We start from the raw sequence: 16219 nt of genomic DNA on the forward strand, positions 1-16219 counted from the left end.
GTAAGTAGTTGCTAAACTCATAATGCAGTATTTCCTGATGTCAGCCAACCTTCCCATTATCATTATGGACAAGGTAAATGTAGATTGCATGTTTGTATCAAACAAATTACAGTTTAGACAGAGTTGCCGCCAGTTTCTTGGTAAGTGGATTCATGCTGGGCTTGAATAAGGTATTGGTTCTGCCCTTGGTGCCAGACCATTCAGCAGATTTATCAAATTATATTTCAGAGGAAAATATAAAAGGGATACTTAATAGATTTGAGAATGAATCAAACTGGAGGCAATGCTTATTTCAAGATGCCAAAAATCAGAAACCAAAGAGTATTTACCTTTGGATGTTGGTCTAAAACAAAGAAAATCAGCTAGAACTGAAAAATACTTAGAAATCCTGCATTTTAAGTTTGGTTTTAAAATACACAAGATAACCAAAGGATTTATTCAATTATGAAACGAGACTCTGGTTCTGGACAAAACAATTAGCTAATAGCACTCACTTGCCTTTCTACCACAAAATAGCTATAAAACCTGGAAAAACTATATAAAATAACATTTTTTTGCTTCTGCAAAACCAGCATAGGGCTGCAATTTGGGGTAACTGGAGGCACATGGAATGAACCCATTCCCATGGACTAGTTTTCCTCAGGGAAATTTTTTTCAGCAGAAGTTTTGGGAGGTGGAGAATAAGCAGAGAGCTACAGTTTCACTGAGCAGAGGGCATACAGCGCAAGAGCTTGGAGCTATAAAGTAACTAAGGTTTCTGGAGGTGAACAAGGCAACGGAGAGGTGAGTACTGAGAGGCAGCACCAGAAGTCCGTGTGGCAATTCCTCTCAGCTCCTTGGCCGAACTGCTGGGCTGCATGTGTCCAGAGGGATGATTCTGGAGACCTGACAGATAGAGTGCAGTGGCAGAGAGGATGAAATTTGAGTGGAGCTTCTAGCGATCACACAATTCTGAAGAGATGTTGGAGTTCGTTTCCAGCCAGAGTGGAAAGACTTTGGTGAACACCTCAGGCATTTGGATGAAACCCTTGAAGGAGATTCCTTAGATAGAAGGATGATATCCTAAGTGAAAGAATAAACTGAAATAGACATGACTGAACAAAGCAAAAACTAGGCTTCTGTAGGATTAGGGTGATCTACCAATGACTTAACCACCTGCTAGAGCACAACTCGAAGTTTTTGAGAGGAAGAAAACATAAGCTAGAATTTCTACAAATGCAGCATGCAATCAAAACTTACCAGACATGCAAAGAAGCAGAAAAGGCTACCTGATGGCAAAAAGAAAAAAGAAAAGAAAATACAATCAATAGAGCTCAAGAAATGATACAAATTTTGGAATTACTAAGCAAGGGTTTTTAAATAACCATGATTAATAAGTCAATGAACTACCCTGGAGATGGCAAAAATGGATTAAACAACACAGCATTTCAGCAGGATATTAGGTTTTATAAAAATAATAAAATGAACTTTGTTGAATTGCTAAACCAAGAAGTAATTACATAGGTTTAAAAACCACCTGGATACTACACAAATAAAACTGATGGTTTCATATACAAGTCAATAGAAAATGTCCGGAGAGAGCAGAAAGGGGTGGGGCGGGGGGGGGGGGGGGAGAGAGAGAGAGAGAGAGAGAGAGACTAGCAGAAGCAACATTTGAAAAAATCGTGGTGAAGACCTTGAAAGATATTCATATGGTTTGGCTGTGTCCACATCCAAATCTCATCTTACAGCTCCCATAATTCCCACATGTTGTGGGAGGGAACTGGATGGGAGATAATTGAATAATGGGGGCAGGTTTTTCCCGTACTGTTTTCATGATAGTGAATAAGTCTCATGAGATCTGATGGTTTTAAGAATGGGAATTTCCCTGCACAAGCTCTCTTCTCTTGTCTGTTGCCATGTGAGATGTGCCCTTTACTTTCCACCTTGACTGTGAGGTCTCCCCAGCTATGTGGAAGTAAGTCCAATAAACCTCTTTCTTTGTAAATTTCCCAGTCTCGGGCATGTCTTTCTCAGCAGTGTGAAAACAAACTAATACAGATATCAACCAAGAAATTCAAGAAGCTCAATGAACCCTAGACTAGAAAAACCCAAAGAAAACCCCAGCTAGGCCTATGAGAGTCAAATTGCAGAAAGAGGAAAAAGAAAATCACCTTTGGGGGAAAAATATAAATGAACATTGATTTCAGCAGAAATATCATGGAAGGTAGAAGATAATAAACATATTTCAGGTACACAAAGAAAAAAATTAAAACTATCAAGCCAGAATTCTCTGTCCATTGAAAAGAATCTAAAAATGAAAAAGATTTAGACTGACAAAAACTGAAAGACTTCAGTGTCAGCTGACTATAAACTGCAGAATTTACTCAGGGTTATTCTTCAAGCTGAAGGGACATAGTCTCAGATTGACTATCACAGAAATGTAAGCAAGAATAAATAGCCACAGAAAGGGTAAATGAGAATATATAAAAGACTAACTGTTTAACATATAAAACATAAGAGTATCTTATGGGGATTATACTATTTATTAAAGTCAAATATAGAATAACAACCTTAAAAGGATAAATATAAGATCCTTGCATTGGATGATGATTTAAGGTAACAGTGTTAAGGATGATTTTTTAAGTGTAACCAAAGAAAGAATGACATCAAAATGCACAACAAAAAAGGTAATACAGAAAATAAAATTGAATTATAAACTATACATGACTGATGTAAAAGAAGGCAGGAAAAGAGGAATTAATGAACAAAGAACAGATGGGGCAAAGAGAAAATGATAATAAGATAGTAAATGTAAAACTCAACTGTGTTATTCATTACATTAAATATAAATGGCTGTTTTAAAGACAGATATTTTTAGAATGAATAAAAATATGTATTTGCTATTTAGAAGAAAGACTTTTAAAATATAAGGATATAGAAATGTTGAGAATAGAGGGAAAGTTCTAACATGCACATACTAAATGTTTTCAAGGTACTGATTCTCCTTAAATTGGCCTAAGTTCCAGTGCATTCCTAATCAAAATCCAAGATGGATGTGTGTGTGTGTGTGTGTATGTGTGTGTGTAAATTTATAAGCTGATTCTGAAATTTTTATGTCTACTCAAGGAACCAAGATAAAACATTGTTGAAGAACAAAATTGGATATTTAGACTTACTATCAGATTTCCAAACTTATTATAAAGCTACAGAAATCAAGACATTATGTTATTGTCAGAAGGAAAGTAAAATAGACCAATGAAAAATAATAGAAAGTCTAGATATAAACCCACACTTTTATTTTAATCTAAGCAGCCCTCAAATCAGTCAATAACAGTGGAAACTAATTTATGGTGATAGAGAGTTACTGGGTTAGAAGAGAGTGAAGAGAGTATTTACAAAAACGTGGAAATAAAAAATACATGGGTTGATGGTAATGTTCTATGTTGAGCTGAGTGGCAGTTACTAAAGTAAATTGATATGTAAAAATTCATCAAACTGTACACTTCAAATGTTCATGCATTACTGTGTGTTTATTATATCTCAGATTTTCCAAATTATATGTTGAGTATTAGACACAAAGCACTAGGGCCCAGACAAGACGGGGAACTGAAACTTAAGGAGCATCAAATTCCTGCTCTCCAGAATGGGAATATCTGGTTTTCAAAAGTTTATTGAACCAAAACTTGGAGATAATTAGACACTTGAACAACTTTCTTCCCATTGAGGGACTAAACAGTATACAGATTACATGAAGTACTAATTCCTCAGTACTCTATTTTCATTCTTCTGAGTTGATCTACCAGATTTAAGGATAAAGCGATTGATGGAAAAACACTTATTCTTTCAGGACTGTCTTTACTCACTTACTTTAAACCACTCTTTGGACTTTGCTAAAATGCCAGATACTAGGTGGTGCTCTAGGGATACTAAGACATCAATCAATAATTAAAGGATGTAGCTCCTCTTAGAAGTCTTAGAGGATGGCTGGGTGCAGTGTCTCACACCTGTAATCCCCGCATTTTGGGAGGCCCAGGCAGGCGGATCACCTGAGATCAGGAGTTCAAGATCAGCCTGGCCAACATGGTGAAACCTCGTCTCTACTAAAAAAGACAAAAAATTAGCCGGTCGTGGTGGCATGCACCTGTAATCCCAGCTACTCAGGAGGCTGAGGCAGGAGAATCGCTTGAATCTGGGAGGCAGAGGTTGCAGTGAGCCAAGTAGCACCATTGCACTCCAGCCTGGGCAACAGAGCGAGACTCTGTCCCCGCAACCCCCTCAAAAAAAAAAAAAAAAAAAAAAAACTTAGAGGACAAGAATGGTTTTCTCAAAGTTTTGAAGAAAGAATAAATAAATCATGCAGTTCTAGAAGAAATAATGGGATATAGGCTGCAGCTTATGATAGGGAAGACTTAGCTTAACTTTCATAATGCATCTGTCTGCCCTAAGACGTGGTGAGCTTTTCATGTCTGAAAACATTCCACTATAGAATGATAATAATAATCACTTCTGACCTCATTTTTTTCTCTCCCTAGACTGTGCAGTAGAAACCCCATATTTTTGTTAGGAAAGGGGTTATGCACTTTGTATTTATATTAACAACTACCTTATCAGGAAATTCATATTGTTGCCCTTTTATGGATGGGGAAACTGGACAAGTGACAGGGCAAAATCCAAACACAGCTGGGGATTTCCCTCTTTTAGATGATGATTTTAAAAGAATGCTGCCAGAGAGATTAGTGCAGTGTTGGAGAACATATATGACCTCTAAGATATTTTCCAACTCAGAGACGCTATGAATGTATCCTGAATGCATGGATGAACTTCAGTTTTGCAGATTCTGTGGCTTATTCAATTTGGTGAGGTTTCTTTATAAGAAAATAACACATTTATAAATATTAAAATAGGCCCAAGACCTTACAAGGGCGTTCATACAAACGAGAGGCTCTGAAGTTTGAGTTTGTTCACTTCCTAGTTATCTCCTACCTGTTTGTCATAAATGTGTTTTGTAGGGAGCTGCTAATGACAGGTTCCTCCAACAGACTGTGGAAGAAGGAGATGACAGCTGGCTTCCCCTCTGGGACAGCCTCACAGCTAGTGGGGAGACTATGTTAGCAGAGTAATGCACTGACCAAGCAAATAGCACTAGGAGAAAGCTGGTCCGTGAGTAGCTGATGAGAAAAGGGGTGGTCATCATGTATGCGCTTTCCTGTTTTCTTTTTTATTGGGTTTCCTTTTGCCTCTCAATTCCTTCTGACGATACAAAATGCTGGTTGGAATGTGAAGCACCTGGAAGTCTGGTTCATTTTCTCTCAGTCTCTTGATGCTCTTTCAGGTTCACTTCCTGTTGTTCTCAGTTCTACACTTGAGCAATCCCCTGGATAGCCACAGCTCCCACAACTGTAGATCTTGTGATGACAAATTCAGCATCGCCCAGCAGAACTTATTTTTTTTTTTCTGTCCTCTGTTTCCTGACCTTTTACTTCTGAGTATTTTATGTTACCTCGTGAACCATCCTCTTCTCAGTCATCTACCTAGTAGTCCTGATTTTTTGACTTGTCTCCCTACACCTCAATAAATCACTAATTACTATGGATTCAATCCCTAAAATTTTCACAAACTTACAAATAGATTACGGGTTGAAACTTAGAGAATTCAAACTTGAGAAACGAGTTTAAGTCAAGAAAAATGACCTTTACCTTGAGAGTAGAGGCAATGTTATTTCCAGGAATAATTATAACAATATTGTGTTTAATATTTGAATGTAACATTTGAATACCTTCAATATTCGTATTTGTGTTATTTTAATCTCTTGATGTTACTAACTCATTTTGTAGGGAAGAAAACATACTAAAATAGGCATGAGTGTCTTATTAAATGTGATGGAAGTGAATAGGTGGCAGAAGTTGGATTCATATTCAGTTTTCCACCACCCTGGAAATCATGCGGAGATGATTTCTGCTTGCAAATAAAAGTAACCCAATGAGGGGAAGAGCTGTTCTTAGGTGAAAACAAAACAAAACCCTCCAAAACCTTTATTCTCTTTATTATGAATCAAATTTTTCCTCTCAGATAGTAGTTTTTTTATTTATTATTATTATCATCATTATTATTGAGACCCAGTCTCACTCTGCTGCCTAACCTGGAGTACAACTGCACGATCTCTGCCCACTGCACCCTCTGCCTCCCAGGTTCAAGCGGTTCTCCTGCCTCCGCCTCCCAAGAAGCTGGGACTACAGGCTGCACCATCACACCCGGCTAATTTTTCACATTTTTAGTAGAAATGGGGTTTCACCATGTTGGCCAGGCTGGTCTCCAACTCCTGACCTCATGAGATCCGCCTTCCTCGGCCTCCCAAAGTACTGGGATTACAGGTGTGAGCCACTGTGCTTGGCCATTGTTTTATATTATATAAATTTTTAAAACATGTATTGCGTTTACTTTGTATTATATGTGGTACAATTTCAACTCAAGAATTTCCTGCTTAACATCCTACCTAGTTTGTGTGTTCTAGAGAACATGTGCCTAAGAACACAAAATAATTTTAACAGTTGCCAAAGAAAGAAATACATAATTTAGAGATTGAATGTACTCATAAAATACTACATAATTAATTTAAAAAGTATATATATATTCTTGATTATCTGTTGAATTATTAATGCTTGGAATTAACACTTAATTGCATATCATTAAATATGTTGGCCGATGCTCCCAGAGCCATTTACCATGTGGACTGTGCAAAAATGACTTTCCTAGACAGTGGGAGACTGCATTTTGACCTACAACATAAACTTCTATTACTGTTTCAGTCTCTATCTATATAAAACTTCTTTTGGTTTTCATTTTTAGAGTTTTCTTTCTTCCTCCTCTTCTTTTTTTTTTTCTTTTTCGCTGTCAGACATTTGGGGGTTCTGAATTTTCCTTCTCCCTCCCTCCCTCCATCATTCATGTCTTCCTTCCTTTCTTCTTTCCCTTCTTTCCTTTCCCTCCTTTCCTTCTTCTCTAGTATTCCAAAATTTTATAAACCAATAATCCTCTCCCCTGAAATTTAATAAATATGTAGCAACATTTATTAGCACTGTATATCGTTTGGCACGAGCATTTGATTTGCCTAGTGCACTGCCTCCTACCTCTTTAGTTGGTCATTGGATTAATTCCTCAGTTACATCTGCTCTTCTCTACTTCTACTTCTACATTTTATTTATTTATTTATTATTTATATTATTATTATTATAATTTTGGAGACAGAGTCTTGCTCTGTCACCCAGGCTGGAGTGCAGTGGCCCAGTCTTGGCTCACTGCAGCCTCCATCTCCTGGGTTCAAGCGATTCTCCTGCCACAGTCTCCCAAGTAGCTGGGATTATAGGCACCTGCCACCATACCTGGCTCATTTTTGTATTTTTAGTAGAGACAGGGTTTCACCATCTTGACCAGGCTGGTCTCGAACTCCTGACCTCAAATGATCCATCCACATTGGCCTCCCACAGGGTTGGGATTACAGGCGGGAGCCACCGTGCCTAGCCCTACTACAATATTTTAAACCATGACACTTCTTTCCCTGACATTAGTGAGAAGATCTACCTTGCTACTCTCCCAAATTCTACCCTTCATCCTTTCCAGTACATGTAGAATAATATTTTGAAGGCTTTGGTAATGCAACTCTTAAGTTTCTATTCCCTGGGAGAGAATAACCTTTAAAATAAGTTCCTTAATATGCCCTCTAAAGGCCTTCCAAGTTTTAGCCCCTACATATTTATCTGTATTCATCCTAATGCCATCCTCATGTCAATTCCCACTGCTCCCACTACCTTATAAACCTTCCCTTTCTCTGGGAATTCTTACCAACTCTTTCCCCTCTTAGAATACTCTTGACTCTCCTACTCACCTAGCTTGCTATTGTTCGTCCTTGAGGTCTCAGCTTAGAGGTCACTTTCTCAGGGAAGCTCTCTAAACCAAGTTGAGTTTCCTAGATGTCCTGTAAGCTTTCTTTTGAAAAAAACCTTATACTCCAATTCTAATGCTCCTGTAGACAGTAGCCCTACAGGTGCAGGTACGTTATTGCTTTTCTCACTGCCATATCTCTACTACTCCAGATTTATTCTTCATCTAGGTCATCTTGCCTATTCTTAATTTTTAACATTTCCATATGAATTTTGCAAGTAGTTGTTGCTTTTCACAAAAACATCCACTGAGATGTTGATTGAGATCACATTCAGTCTACAGATCAATTTGGGAATAACAACTCTCTTCACATTATTGATTCTTGCAATCCATGAATATAGTTTATCCCTTTGTTAATTTAAATCTTCTTTAATTTCTCGAAAAGGCAATGAGTTCACCTTGATGTAGATGACCTTAATCTGGTCTGGCTTGAACTGATTTGAAGCTCAGTTTCTTCAGTCTTGGGGAGAATTGTACTCTTTCTAGGTTTTTATTCCTAAGAGGCTCCAACTGAATCTCTGGGGTGGTTGAAGGAACCCTCTTACTTTGCCAGCCCTCAAACTCAATTTTGGTGTTTCCACCAAAAAGATTTCTGAAAAGTGTTCTCTGTAACCTAATCTTTTAATCCTTGCATTCTACTTGGCTATTAATCCACTTGGCTCAGGGAAACAAATGTCTCAAAGGGAAAGGTAGACTGCACCATGTCAATCTTACCTGAATGTGCTTTTCTCTTCTCTGAGATCTTAGTCCCTGAATCCAGGTTGTATTGAGAGCAGTCCAATCTTTGACTTTTATAAAAAAATAATTTTAGTTGTTCTACTTCAAAGAATTTGATTTGATTCTGTTAAGGAAGTCAATAGTAAAGTTATATATTTGAAGGCTGTATATTCAAGAAGTTCAAGACCATGTTAAATTAAAAGTTATAATTGCATAAGAAAGGCGGAAAATGCCTTTGTGATCATACTTGTAAGTGACAATGGTAATGTCTTACCTCCTACTCTTGTTAGGCCGATTTCTTGACTCTTAACCTGAGCTTACTATTCTATTCCTCTGTGTGATATTTCGGGACTAAATTTAGCATATATAAAACAAAGCCTCAATATTAATCTCAAACAAATTAGAGACTTATATATCCTACCCATAAAAAAAGACCTAGAAGTATACTAACACCACAGTCATCAGGAAGTCATGTTCCTTCTAGCTTTCTGCTTTGGCATCTATAATCTTGTAGGTTTCAAGTTCTCCTTAGGGCCTATAATGGCTGTCATAGTTCCTGTAATTGTTTCTGTGTTTGAGGCAAGAAAAAGAAGGACATGGTAAGAAGGAAAAGTAAAAGGGCTTATCTCTAGCCTGGGATGGTTCACGTCAACATTAAAAGACATATCCAACAACTGCCCCCTTATATCACATTGACAAATCTGTTTGCAAAGGAGACTATGAAATGTAGTCCTTTGCTCAGAGTAGAATGAAAGCTCTGTAAGTAAAAAAGACAGAGAAAATGGATATTGGTTGAAAATGATAGCAGTCCTGGAGTGGTGGTACATGCCTGTAGTCTCAGCCGCTATGGAGGCAGAGGTGGGAGGATGGCTTGAGCTCATGTGAGTCCAGCCTGGACAACCTAGTGATACCCCTCTCTCTTAAAAAAATGCAAACCAGCACTGTCTCTGCTGTATTTTTTCTTTCTCATTGCTCTTAGGATTAATGTATAACATATTTGGAAACATTACCTCTAGCTATAAAATAGCCTCTGACACATTTTCTTTTTTTTTTTTTTTTTTTTGAGACGAAGTTTTGCTCTTGTTGCCCAGGCTGGAGTGCAATGGCACAATCTCAGCTCACTGCAACCTCAGCCTCCCAGGTTCAAGCGATTCTCCCTCCCTCCGCCTCCCAGGTACAAACGCCTCCCAGGGTTCAGCCTCCCAAGTAGCTGGGATTACAGGTCTGCACCACCACACCTGGCTAATTTTGTATTTTTAGTAGAGACAGGGTTTCTCCATATTGGTCAGGCTGGCCTCAAACTCTTGACCTCAGGTGATCCACCCCATTCGGCCTCCCAAAGTGCTGGGATTATAGGCGTGAGCCACCGCGGCTGGCTGCCTCTGACACATAATTTTACTCATCCTTTTGTAATTCTGCTACAGTTCACATTGTTGCTTATATCACTCTATTTGTAAAACAGATTTATCACTATAACTGATTACATTGCTATACACACCTAGCTATACTGTCCTAAATAAGCCTCATCTTAGACTGGGTTAAATTTAGCTGAAAAACATATGGGAATAATAGGTACTAATAGTTCTTTTTAATCTTCTAAAGTGTAGGTATGAAGTAAGTTTTATTCATTTACATACTCTCAAAGCTTAGTCAATACCCCATCCTGTGATAAAATATTGAAGTCATTGAAATAGTCATAGTAAATAAGAATATAAATTGATTGAAAAAGAGTAAAAGAATTTTCAAGACTCCCAGAGTTGTGGAGTTTTCACTGATATTAATGACCTGACTTTTAAGACATTATTAACTGAGTTTTAGGCCTGTATTTGTGCCTCTTGCCAAGCAAAGGGCATGGCATGCTTTTTAACAAATGTATTATTTTGTAAGCTTACATGGCTACATATATTTGGTCTACTTTGAAGGCATGCCAAAATTATACTTCTTTAAACCAAAGATAAAACAAAGTACCCAAACACATGAAATCAATCCCTTATCTCTGGACTCTCTGAGCTCAGTTAAGGCATATTGCTTAGAGATTCATAAGCTCTGTTGGCATTAGAAGTCACCTAACATCATTCTTTTTTATTGACTTAAGTTTTTTCTTTAACTTCCTTTAACTTTGATATACCTTTAAATTGTTCCAAAGGAGATTTAGGCATTACATTCTTACCATTGATCAAGTGTTTATTTCTCAGTCTCTCTCTCTCTCTCTCTGTGTGTGTGTGTGTGTCTGTGTGTGTGTGTGCGCGCCTCTCTTTCTTGTTTATTTCCTGTATCCGTCCTAAAATTCTATAATCAGCTCAGTTGCCTTTGCATGGTACACCCTACTACAATCTCATTGTATTGTCAGTCTCTCCCTAATTATCAGAATGTATTTTATTTTGGATTTCTTTTTTTTTTTAATTGTACTTTAAGTTCTGGGGTACATGTGCAGAACGTGCAGATTTGTTACACAGGTATAAATGTGCCATGGGTGTTTGCTGCACCCATCAACTCGTCATCTACATTAGGTATTTCTCCTAATGCTATCCCTCCCCTAGCCCCCCACTCCCATGGCAGGCCCTAGTGTGTGATGTTCCCTTCCTGTGTCCATGTGTTCTCATTGTTCAACTCCCACTTATGAGTGAAAACATGCGGTGTTTGGTTTCTGTTCTTGTGTTAGGTTGCTGAGAATGAAAAAAAGTTCATCAATGATTATTAGAGAAATGCAAACCAAAACCACAATAAGTTACCATCTCACACCAGTCAGAATGGCTATTATTAAAAAGTCAAAAAATAACAGATGTGGGAAAGGTTGTGAAGAAAAAGAAAAGTTTATACACTGTTGATGGGAGTGTAAATTAGTTCAACCATTGTGGGAGACAGTGTGGCAATTCCTCAAAGACCTAAAAACAGAAATATCATTTGACCCAGCAATCCCATGACACAAAGGAATATAAATTGTTTTTTCATAAAGACACATGCACACATATGTTTACTGCAGCACTATTCACAATAGCAAAGACTTGGAACCAACCTAAATGCCCATCAATGATAGACTGGATAAAGAAAATGTGGTTCATATATACCATGGAAAACTATGCAGCCATAAAAAGGAATGACATCCTGTTCTTTGAAGGAACATGGAAGCAGCTGGAGGTCATTATCATTAGCAAACTACTGCAGCAACAGAAAATCAAATACCACATATTCTGACTTACAAGTGGGAGCTAAATGATGCGAACATGGACACATAGAGGGGAACAACACACACTAGGGCCTCTTCGGGAGGTAAAGGGTGGGAGGAAGGAGAGGATTAGGAAAAATAACTAATGAGTACTAGACTTAATACCTGGGTGATAAAATAATCCGTACAACAAACCCCCATGACACAACTTTACCTGTATAACAAACCTGTACCTGTTCCCCTGAACTTAAAATAAAAATTAAAAAACATTCCTCCTGGCCTTTTGTAATTCTTCCCTTCTTATTCTTGTCTGATACACCCAGGCAACCACTGGTTTGCTTCCTTTTACTTTTTTTTTTTGAGACGGAGTCTCGCTCTGTCACCCAGGCTGGAGTGCAGTGGCGCGATCTCGGCTCACTGCAAGCTCCACCTCCCGGGTTCACGCCATTCTCCTGCCTCAGCCTCCCGAGTAGCTGGGACTACAGGCGCCCACAACCGCGCCCGGCTAATTTTTTTTGTATTTTTAGTAGAGACGGGGTTTCACCGTGGTCTCGATCTCCTGACCTTGTGATCCGCCCTCCTCGGCCTCCCAAAGTGCTGGGATTACAAGCGTGAGCCACCGCGCCCGGCCACTGGTTTGCTTTCTGTCATGAGAGGTTAGTTTTCATTTTTAGAAATTTAAATGAATGGAATTACAAAGTATGCAGTCCTTCCCTTTTGGTATGGTTTCTTTTATTCAGCATTGTATTTGGGGATTTATCTCCGAATACAATACTGTAGCATGTGCCTATAGTTAATTTGTTTTTGTAGTACTGAGTAGCGCAGTTTGTTTATCTGATTACCTGTTGATGAACATTTGGGTTTGGGCTATCATGTATAAAGACTCTACGAATGCTTCTGTATGAGTTTTATGGATACATATACATTTGTTTATCTGGTCTAACTACCTAAGTATGGAATGACTTGATCATACAAAAAGTGTATGTTAAACTTTTTAAGAAGCTGCCGAAATGTTCTATTTTATATTCCCACCAGCAGTAGATAAGCGTTCTAATTCCTCCACATCTTCCCTAATACTTAGTGTGGTCAGTCATTTTAGTTTTAGCCATTCTAATGGGTGTGCAATGATACTTGATGGTGGTTTTAATTTGCATATTTGTAATAAATATTGGTGTTGACCGTATTTCGTGTGCCTATTTGTCATATCTCATATATGTATATGTATATGTGTGTGTATATATATATGTGTGTGTGTGTGTGTGTGTATATATATATATATATATCAGGATTCCTCCCTTCTACCACTGAATTCAGAATATTCTGGGGTAGAAGAAGGGCATCTGGTCAAAGGAATAGACAGTGCAGTTGGTTAAAAGGAGCTGGCATAATTACCACTGTATCCAGAATATTCTGGAGTGGAAGAAGGGCCTGTGGTCAAAGGAATAGACAGTGCAGTTGGTTAAAAGGAGCCGGCATAATTACCACTGTATCCAGAATATTCTGGGGTAGAAGAAGGGCCTGTGGTCAAAGGAATAGACAGTGCAGTTGGTTAAAAGGAGCCGGCATAATTATCTTTCACAACCAGAGGAAAGAAGGCAAAGATAAGCATGGATATAGAAACATAAATGGCTGAGCAGAACTGACACGAAGTAAGGGACATAACATCTCGCTATTCTCATTCTGTTCAAGTATTGCCTCTGTTTACTTCCAGGCTCACCTGGGAGAACCTTTGTTGCAGGTTGGAAGAGTTCTCTGCCAGAGAAATTGAGTTACATAGTTTAAGGCATGGTGCTCCCCTAAGAAAGACAGTCTTAATGCATCCCCAGTAGGAAACTACAGACTAAAATTTTTTAGAGAACCAGACGAAAGCAGTTTGGGGACAGTAGAAATAATGATAAGTGAGAATTTGGATAAGTTTTTGGAAGCCTTGCTATTTGTTGAATTCTGTTAATATTTCTTTTATAAAATTTAGTGTAGAGTCTCATTCTTCTTCAATGCTTTTGAAGTAAAAATTGGGTTTCTTTTGAATACAGAGCTTTTCTAGGACTAATGTTATGTCAAGGTTTAGATTTACATGCTTATATACACAATTTGTCATTGGCAGGGTGAATGTGGTAAGAGGTCATGCCTAATGGCTAAGCAGAACTACAAAGTCCAGGACAAATATTCACTGATAGTGTAGATGATTTGTTTGTATAGTGAGTGCACAGAGAACAGTAAAGAATAGGGAGCTTTGGGAAAATCATGAGAAATGAAAGAATTTGAAAAAAAGTGAAATTACATTTTTACAGATTGTTCTGAGGTCTTGGCTAAGTTTTAACACCATAAGACTTTTATTTGTAGCTACCCTAAGCTCCCAGGATCTAGGAGATAAGAAGTTAGATCATAGTATTGAATGCTGTGGGCCTGCGTGGTATAAGTATGAGACACAGACTGGGCAGGAAAGGTGGAAATGCAAAAAGGCGAGAATTTTAGAGGTATATTTTGTTGTTATCAGGGTAGTGAAATCTATCACTGAACTTTATCCTTCAACTTGGCTTTGTCAAGGAGTTTCCTGATAAACCCATTCTTTCCATTTATTTATTTATTTATTTATTTATTTATTTATTTATTGAGACGAGAGTCTCAGTCTGTCGCCCAGCCTGGAGTGCAGCGACATGATCTCGGCTCACTGCAACCTCTGCCTCCTGGGTTCAAGTGAGTCTCCCACCTCAGGCTCCTGAGTAGCTGGGACTACAGGCGTGTGCCACTGTGCCCAGCTATTTTTTTTTTTTTTTAGTAGAGATAGGGTTTCGCCATGTTTGCCAGGCTGGTCTCGAACTCCTGACCTCAGGTGATCCACCTGCCTCAGACTCCCACAGTTCTGGGATAATTGATGTGAGCCACCACACCCAGCCAATTATTTTTATTACTGTTATTACCAATTATTGGTACACCACTGTTAGTATATTACCAATGACTGAACAAGTACAACACAGTACATCTGTGCATTGTGCCAGGGATACTAAGATAACCAAGACCATGCCCCGCGTTGATGGCACTTTCAGCATTTACACTTTATTTCACAAACTTGTAAGATCTTTCATATCTTCAAAATGGTCTTATCACATCAGTATTTCATAATTAGATAATTCCTAATATTCCTTACAATTAAAATTATTTTGAACGCTATTCCCCGATGTTACATAATTCTGTCCTATTGTCTGACTCTTTTGTGGACAATTTCTCCATTTTATATTTCCTTCACCTCTGTAAAGTGAGATATCTATTTTGATGAGAAAATATTTAAATATATCAGTTCTGGTGCTTTATAAAATGGCAACTGTTTGAAATTCTGTTCTATGTTTTCTCATTATTTTTATGGAAGTTAGAGCTTCTTGTTCTTTTTCTATATTTACAGTTGTCTCTTAATTTTAGTAGTTCATTTACTTTTTCCCAATATTATTACAGCCCTGGGATATGAAAGAATGTTTAATTGCTCCATTAAGCTACATCTTTTGTGCTTGTAAAAAAACGGGGCTTCTAGCCAGATATCTTCACCTCTCCAGTCATTTATTAATGGACCAATAAAACATACCCTAAAGTGTTTTCATGCTCTAATAGAAATCATAGCAGACATTTATATAGGGGTTTCTTTCTGTGATATTCAAAGCATTTGGCAGATTTTCACCATCAAGCTTACTGAATTTATGAAAAGCAGAGTAGTAATTGATTAAGCAAGGAAAAGAAATGATTTCTGAAATACAGAGCTCATAGAGAGTGGCTAAATGAGGAGGAAAAACATTTTTGTATTTCTATCATATTACAAAACAATGGTATCTGCCATACAGGAAAATGTGGGATGGAAACAGTTACAAAAATGTGCTCTGAAGAGGGCAGTGATGGGTTTGTCAAAAAAAGGGGAGGAAATGCAAGTTAAAGAAGGAATCTGTGGGATTAAATGAAGTCAAGGAATACAGGGAACAAAATCAATGTTTCTGTTGTGTGTGGTGCTCGCTTTGAACCCTACCTACATATCATCAAAGATAAGATGCCAGCAGCAAAAAATAATTTCTAGGTTTGTCCAGCTGGTACCGGCTATAATGGGAAACACTAGGAATAATGAAGTCTGAAGATACAAATGCCATAATATCCCTTTTTTTCTAGTTTCACTTGATAGACAGTTTTGATACTTATGTTTCACCGGCAAGGATAATGAAATTGACACTTGAGTTTCACATTTAGACATGGTATAGGAATTCAGATGCACAAAAAATATACTTCATAATTAATGGGGGAAGTCTACCTTCCAGGTTGAATACGTGATATAGGAAGGGTTTAGAGGTGTTTAGAGAGAAGAGAGATTTCTATTTTACCCTGCAAATAGATGAAAATCACAAGAATAAAGCAAAAAATCGAAATCATGCTATTCTTCCT

The sequence above is a fragment of the Macaca fascicularis genome, chromosome 1, assembly GCF_037993035.2.
Source record: "Macaca fascicularis isolate 582-1 chromosome 1, T2T-MFA8v1.1".
Lineage (NCBI taxonomy): Eukaryota > Metazoa > Chordata > Mammalia > Primates > Cercopithecidae > Macaca > Macaca fascicularis.